We start from the raw sequence: 7,931 nt of genomic DNA on the forward strand, positions 1-7,931 counted from the left end.
AGGTTAGACACTTAGAACGAATTCAGCGACCTCGCGCTTCATATTTGGCCACCAATATATCTCTTTAAGATCCTTATACAGCTTATCTCCCAAGGGTGTACATAATAAGGAGTATTATTCCCCTCATCCATAAGTCATCTCTTAAGCTTCCCTTGAACCTCAAAATTCCATCATTATAAATCTTAAAGTCGACTTCCTTGCCTTACTTTATCTTCTCCTTAATCTTATCTAGGTGCTAATCTCCAACTTTACCCTCTTTGATCTCATCGAAAACTGACTACCCCAATGACAAAGCACTTAATCTTGCCTCGATCTCCCCATGATTTAAGATATCTAGGCTAAGCCTTTGCATGTCTCGACATAATTCCTCAGAAAATATCAACACATTCATGGTATGGCTCGACTTCCTACTTAAAACATCGACAACTACACTCGCCTTCCCTTGATGATACTGGATCTAGGTCATAATCCTCTATTAATTCTAACCATATACTTTGTCTCATATATATTGAGATCTTTTCGGGTGAAAATATATATAGTTCAAACTCTTATGGTCGGTAAAGATCTTATTGGTTGCCGCATAAAGGTAATGTCTCTAAATTTTCAAGGCAAACATGATCGCAGCTAACTCTAGGTCATGGGTAGGATAATTAGCCTTATACAGTTTCAACTACTGAGATGCATACGCGGTCACCTTCCCATTTTGCTGCAGAACACATCCCAAACGATTCTTTGAAACATCACTATACTCCTCAAATCCCTCATTTCCATCAGGCAGGGTTAAAAGGGGTATAGAGATTGAATGATCCTGTAAAATCTGAAAACCTTCCTCGCACTTCTCTCTTCACTCGAATTTTCAGTTTTTCTTCATCAAATTGGTCATTGTCCTTGCTATCTTCGAGAAGTCTCTCACAATTCTCCTATAATACCTAGCTAAACCCAGAATACTCCTGATATCTGACACATTCTTTGGAGTAGTCCACTCACTAACAACTTGAATCTTAGTAGCATCCACAGGGACTCCTTATTTAGATACATTATGACCTAAAAATGCTACTTTCTCCAAACGAAACTCACACTTAGAGAACTTGGCATACAATTGATTCTTCTTAATCGTCTCCAATATTATCCTCAAGTTCTCATCATTATGTTCTTCACTCTTTGAATAAATCTGAATATCATCAATGAATACTATAATAAACTTATCTAAGAACTCATGGAATATCCTATTCATCAATTTGACAAATATAGCCAGAGCATTGGTCAATCCAAATGGCATCACAATAAACTCATAATGATCATAACGCGTCGTAAACGCGATCTTAGGTATATCCTCATCAACTACCCTCAACTAGTGATACCCCGAACGCAAATCAATCTTTGAAAACATGTTTGCTCCATTCAACTGGTCGAATAAGTAATCTATTTTAGGCAAAGGATACTTGTTCTTAATAGTCACATTGTTCAACACCCAACCAGTCGATGCACAATCTCATACTCTCATTTTTCTTCTCCATAAACAACATAGGATCTCCCCAAGGTGACGCAGTAGGCCTAATATAACCCTTATCCAACAACTCTTACAACTGCGTCTTCAACTCACTCATCTCAGGAGGTGCTATTCTATATAGTGCCTTAGATATAGGTGTAGTGCTAGAAACTAATAAGTCTATGGTAAACTCAACAGTTCTTGTAGGCGGCATACCCGAAATCTCACTTGGAAACACATCCATAAACTCATTTACGATTGGAATATCCTCGATCATCAATCCATTTTCTTTACTCACATGTTGCACACTACAGAAAAAGATCTCACATCTCTTCTTCAAAAACTTATTCACTTGCTTTGCAAAAATAATCCCATAGTTCTTAGGCTTCCCAAAACGTCGATGAGGAGTCAACTTCCTCAAAGGGATTCTCAACACTACTTTATGAGCTTCACACACTAGTAGAAAAAACCTCAAATGCTCCGGTTTTTTAGGCCACAAATGCTCCGTATTTGACGCGTAGCAAACGTCGCCCGAGCATTTGAGACTTTTACAAATGCTCCGGTTGTAACCGGAGCATTTGTAACACAAATGCTCCGGTTTTATCTTAAAAACCGGAGCATTTATGTTATAAATGCTCCGGTTTTATCTTAAAAACCAGAGCATTTATGTTACAAATGCTCCGGTTTTTAAGATACAACCGGAGCATTTGAGCCCCTAAAAATTTAAATTTTTTTTTTTTTTTTTTTTTTGCCTTTTTTCATCCGAAATTGATGGACAATCATTTACATGTAGATAAAAGTTTCCTTTCCAATATTTTTATTCATAAATACAAGATATAGTACAAATAAATAACAATTAACATTAAGGTAAAGTACAAGATATAGTACAAATAAATGTTATAAGGACATCAGATATTCTGGAATCCCATGCACCAAAACTTAATAATCAGTGAAACTAGTCACAACTCACAACCAAGCTTTCTTGGAGAAAATAAAACAATGTAACCACTTTATATTCTTCTCACAAACTCACACTGTATAAATGAGCTTGGTCTGAAAACAAACATAGCATTCTGTTTCACCTAATTTCCTTCAAGACCAAAGCAGGTATCAACTGATTGGAGATTTCCTTATACCTAAAAATAAGTAATTGCGACATGATTTTTTTTGTGCTGGCATTCTGTTTATTCATATTAAGAACTATGCTGTCTCAATACAATAATTGCTAAGCAAAACAGCAATGCAATCAAACAACATTTCATGTGTGATCGGTTCTTCACCTGATTTAATATCAGTTAAATACGAGGAAAAACATGCAGACGGCAAGAAAGTAAAACATTGTCAAATTACTAAACAACTTCTTCTCTACTCAAATTTGGGTAGGCCTACAATTGCAAACATTTGAATCTCCCTAATAGACGGCAAGATTTCTTTCTATGAAATCATTACTGATGTTGCTGTAAGAGTGAAGAGAAAATTAAAGGCAATGAAATATGTACTTTACATGTGTAAAAAGATATGATACAGTCAAAAAAAGTAATTCGACATGTTCTACTTTTAGGAGAATTCATTTGAGGGGAATATCCAGGAAAAGACAATTAATTATGCTTAAATGACTATTCAGTCAGAGTAGTTTAACAACTTCATTTCTTTTCCTGTTTATAAAAGACACATGTACACAATGCTGTATGAATATACGAAATTTGAGTGTCTCAGAGAGTCGGTCACAGACAGCTATCAATTCAAAGCAGTGTGTTCTAAGCAAGTCAGCATATTACTTTGCTGTGATTTATGAATACATAAGGAAATCTAAAGTAGTTGTGCCATAAGGAAAGAGAGAAAAGATCTTCCTGAAGACAAACTACCAGAGCAATGAAAATCTGCAGTTTATTCAATTAGTAGTATTTTTTAAGTTCATGTAGTCCATCTTGATACTTGATACTACCCTCTAGATCTCTAATCTTCAATAGTCCACAGTCATATTCTTATCTCCACCATCACCACACCATGCTGTCAGCTGCACTCCTATCATAACTTCTATGAGTCTAAGAATATATAACATGAACCATAAGATGAGAATTCTTCTCAGAATACAGTTAAACACATATTTCATTTACCTCACCCAGGCCAGCCAATAAAAGTTGAGCACGGATAAAAGCATGATATTATCCAAGAGAGAGAGAAGAGTTTGAACAAGAAACTTTAAATGGGCGTAAAGAATGATATTAGACATGGCAGATTGGTCAGTCAGGTCGGGTTTAGGCTGTAGGCCTTCAGTAGATGAGAGATGAAAGAGAAACAGCACACAAGGGAGTCATTCAATCATTTATCTTGGCAAAAAAATACAAATATTAATTCAACTTTCTTTCATGTCAATATATTTATACGTGTTGCTGAACCATAAAGATGAAAACGTGTCTTGTCACTTATGTTAATTTTTTTATAACATCTTGACTTATGTCAACTGTTAAATTAACCAAGAGATATGTGCCTTATTGTAGAATAACTATTTCAAGATTTTAAGTGGGATCAATGAGGACTTGGTAGGTGATGTGATAAACGCTCAATGCAAAAGGTCAGTTTCAACCACATACCTCAAAATAGACTTTAGAAGTGGGACCATATCTAAAGTGGAAATGTTCAAACTAATATGGGACAAACAAGAAGGAAAATGTTCAGACTATTTTGAGACAGAAGGAGTATATTGTCAACAAGAAAAAAAAGACAACAATAGAACCAGCTATAATTTTTAATTTTCTGTACTAAGAGTATAATATTTTAATTTTCTGTACTAAGGAGTATGCCAAACTGCTGTCAACTTGACTTTTTTGGAGATGCTCCAGCCAGATTAGTCATTTCTCAATCCAGAATATTCTTGGTTCCCATAGATAATTATATTGCTGGTATGACATGTAATTTTTATATGACTTTCACTTTCTTTCAGCCAAAAACCTATACGACCACTTATTTTGATTGCTCTTTACAGTTGTGAAAAGATTTAAATCTTTGAAATATTTTTGACATTGAGTTAAACTTAATTAGCATAAACATTTATTATTTTGGGCAAATCTTTAATGTCTCCATGAAATTCTATACCCTTGCACTTGTATGGCAATGGCTTCCAAAGTAACTGGACGAAATATTATGTTCATGTTGGTTCAAATTCTATACCCTTGCACATGTTGCAAATTACTAATTAAAAATTATTTCTCAGTCACAGAAGTGATTTGTTATATGTAACTTATAAGCTTCCCTTAAATGCTATTTCAATTTTCTATATTAGTTTATATGCATAAGGGAATGCAATGAATAAGGATAATAGCTGCCATAGAAAACAATTGTAGCAGAAAATGGAAATCTTTACATAACAGCACCAACAAGAATGAGTAAAGAAGGAAAAGCACTACAGGAGCTGCATCTATATAAAATATGGAGTTAGCACAACTTACTGCTTGCATCAACCCAACAATTTCAGAATCCTTGAGATTGGCACCAACTTTTTCTAACCCCTTTTTTAGCTCCTCAAGGGTGATATGTCCACTATTATCAGCGTCAATCATTTTAAAACATTTGTTTTAGGCCAGCAATCTCCTCCTCAGAAAGGTTATCAGCAATAACCTGCAAAATTTGAGTTATGAATCAAGCAGATACAGTTAGCCAATGTCAGCAAAGGATAGTCCAGACAAAATATTTAGACTGCAATCTAATGTGATTGATAATATATGATACCAACAGACTTTATGTTATTTACTTCAGGAAAATAGACATGGGCTAGTTCTTCAGGAACGTCTGCACATACACTTTCCATATCTCCATTTATATCTGTCCTACATTGGTTAACAATAAAAAATCAACATAGCATTTCCACATGAATCTTCAAAAAGCCTCCCTCCGAGCCTGACAGGGGAATTTTGCCAGCATTTTCCGGTACGGAAACCGTTTCTACGACCGTGATCCAAACAGTATCCTTGAACCAAGGTCGTGGGGGACTATAGGCTCAGGAGACACTTTCAATAGCAAGAGTGATGTAGTTATGCTCAAATCCCAAAGTGCAAATGACATGCTCCATAAGCAGTAGGAAGCTGTCAATTGAATTTCAGTTCAAATGTTTAATGAAAACACCTTCTTTCTTGTTGTTGTTGCTGGGATAAAGGCGCATAGGTGCATAGGTATGGCCGCCTCCTTACCTCACTTTGTACGAAAATCTTTTTGAAGACATTGAGATGACGTTGATACCAATGAGTTTATGTTAAGAAATATTTTAGTGGCATGCATCAATTTTGGAGATGTTGTAAAGTGTACTCCAAACAAGAAATAATTTAGTAAAGTTGAGATTGCCAACTCTTCAGAAATACTAACAGAACCACAGAAAGAAAGCAATTCTTTAAACAAGTTGCCAAATGCATAGCTATATAGTTCTCATTTTTACTTGCAACACCTACGTTACACATATCGCCTAATTGAGACATTTGCAAACGAAACAACACTTTGATAATTCTTCTACCTAGACAAATAAACATAACATAATAACACGAATTTTGCCTCATATACTTTCTATATGTTTCAGACAAAGACATCCCTAGCTCGAACTCATGCTCCTGTGATAAACTCCATTAGTATTCTGTTGATCATCATTCATCCAACAGAAGAGAAAGAAAGTATACGGCGTGTACCACGAACAACATGATTCAGAGAGTCTCATTACCACTTAACAATAATCATGTATGATGAAATCATCAATGCTTCAAATACACCAAATTCATAAACAATCTGAATTGCTAAATTACAAAGCATAAAACAGAAATTAGTGCGAAATACAGTAAAAATTTCAACAATTCACCTGCTCAATATCCCACTCCACAGAACTGTTGCGAGTAAGATCCGTCGCCATTCTATCCATCCTTCCAAGTAATCAGCAAAATCCAGATTTTCACCGCAAAAATCACAAAAATAAGGAAAAAGTTAAAAGAAACCTGTTTTTTGTTGTGTTCTTCGACGGCAAAATGAGCAAGGCTTTCAATTTCAGCATAATTTGAAGCACCTTGAGATTCGTGTAATCCACCAAGAGTAGCCATTGATGATTGTTCTTGAGATTCAAAGTCGCTACAAGACCCTTTTGATCCTTGATGGTTAGATGGAGAGAAGAAGCAGATGAGAATAAGATGAGGAGAGAGAAAATCAGAGGAAAAGAGAATCTACTCGACATATAAACCGCTTTTCTTTGCTTAATGAAGAAGCGAAAATAAGAGAATTCAGGAGAATAACATTCCAGTCCTGAAATATAACCAGAACATGAAATAGGAAAAGCTCCATTAACTAAACATCAACCAAAGCAAATTAGGGTTACCTTCAGATCTAACGACATCAACGAACTGTTCGTGAGAGAAGGCTTGAAAATTTGGTTCTTCAGCAGCGGCGGCAGGATGCGGCAATTCTCTCGTGGACATGCATTCGAAGAAGCATATTGAGAGTGAGTGAAGAGGGGAAGAGAGAGAAAAAGAAGCAAATCGAGAGTGACTGGAGAGTGAGAGAGACGAACAAACTTCCAAGTATTAAATTCCTTTTCAAAAAGAAAAGGTATATATTAAATTAGTCAAATGCTCGGGTTTTTTTTAAAAACCCGAGCATTTGTGAATTTTTCTTTTTAATTTTCCAAAAACATGTCAAATGCTCGGGTTGTCAAAACAACCCAAGCATTTGTAAAGTAGCAAAAGAGGTTTTTTCTACTAGTGACAGTCTATTTTGGCCTTGTAGAAACCTAACCAATTCATCTTAAGAATAGCATCTAAGTATCTTAAATTGAATTTTATCAAATCAGAAGGAAATACACAGTCTCCTAATTTTGAGGCAAATATTAAAATAACTTGGTGTCCTTTATAACCTCACCATTACGTATACTAATAGGCAAGTCAATTACTTCAAAATCTATCATTTTCAGGCTCTTAATGACGGACGATGAAACAAACGAATAAGTCGACCCATAGAATCAAATAACGCTTAAGCGAGATAGGAGTTAATAGAAAAAGTACCAAAAACTATGTAGGCGGATTGTTCAGCTTCATTGCGCCTCATCACAAACAGTGTACCCAGATGCTTATTCTGGTTGTTGTTGCTCTCACTAGCAGGCTTAATGTAGTTTCGTTGGTTGTTCTGTGACCCTACATGCTTTGAACGTTGACTTCCTGACTGGTTGAACCCAGAACTCACCTGGTTACTACTCCCACTACCATTTTACTCTTTCTTTTGCTTGGTGAAGTACCGTACTCCCTATGGTCCTTCTTCTTGCAGTATTTACAGGCTACTAGGTTTTCCCTTACAATGTATACCAGGGTGGTTCTTGCATCACTTCTTACAATGGTAAAGTCTCTCAGACTTGCCCTTATTGTTGTATCCCTGACCATTTCGCCCTTGGAAATTCCCATTCCCATTTCTGTTACTCACA

At 35.7% G+C, this 7,931-nt stretch overlaps 1 long non-coding RNA gene across 1 annotated transcript; it reads right to left on the reverse strand.

The window, feature by feature from the left end:
- Positions 1 to 2,326: 2,326 nt before the first annotated feature.
- LOC125497505 (uncharacterized) lies at positions 2,327 to 7,000 on the reverse strand. Its single transcript, XR_008969438.1, has 4 exons — positions 6,837 to 7,000; positions 6,330 to 6,611; positions 4,939 to 5,107; positions 2,327 to 2,625 (listed from the first exon to the last, which is right to left on the reverse strand). It is a non-coding gene; the product is annotated as an uncharacterized LOC125497505 (long non-coding RNA).
- Positions 7,001 to 7,931: the final 931 nt, after the last annotated feature.

The sequence above is a fragment of the Beta vulgaris genome, chromosome 5 (genome assembly GCF_026745355.1).
Source record: "Beta vulgaris subsp. vulgaris cultivar EL10 chromosome 5, EL10.2, whole genome shotgun sequence".
NCBI lineage: Eukaryota > Viridiplantae > Streptophyta > Magnoliopsida > Caryophyllales > Amaranthaceae > Beta > Beta vulgaris.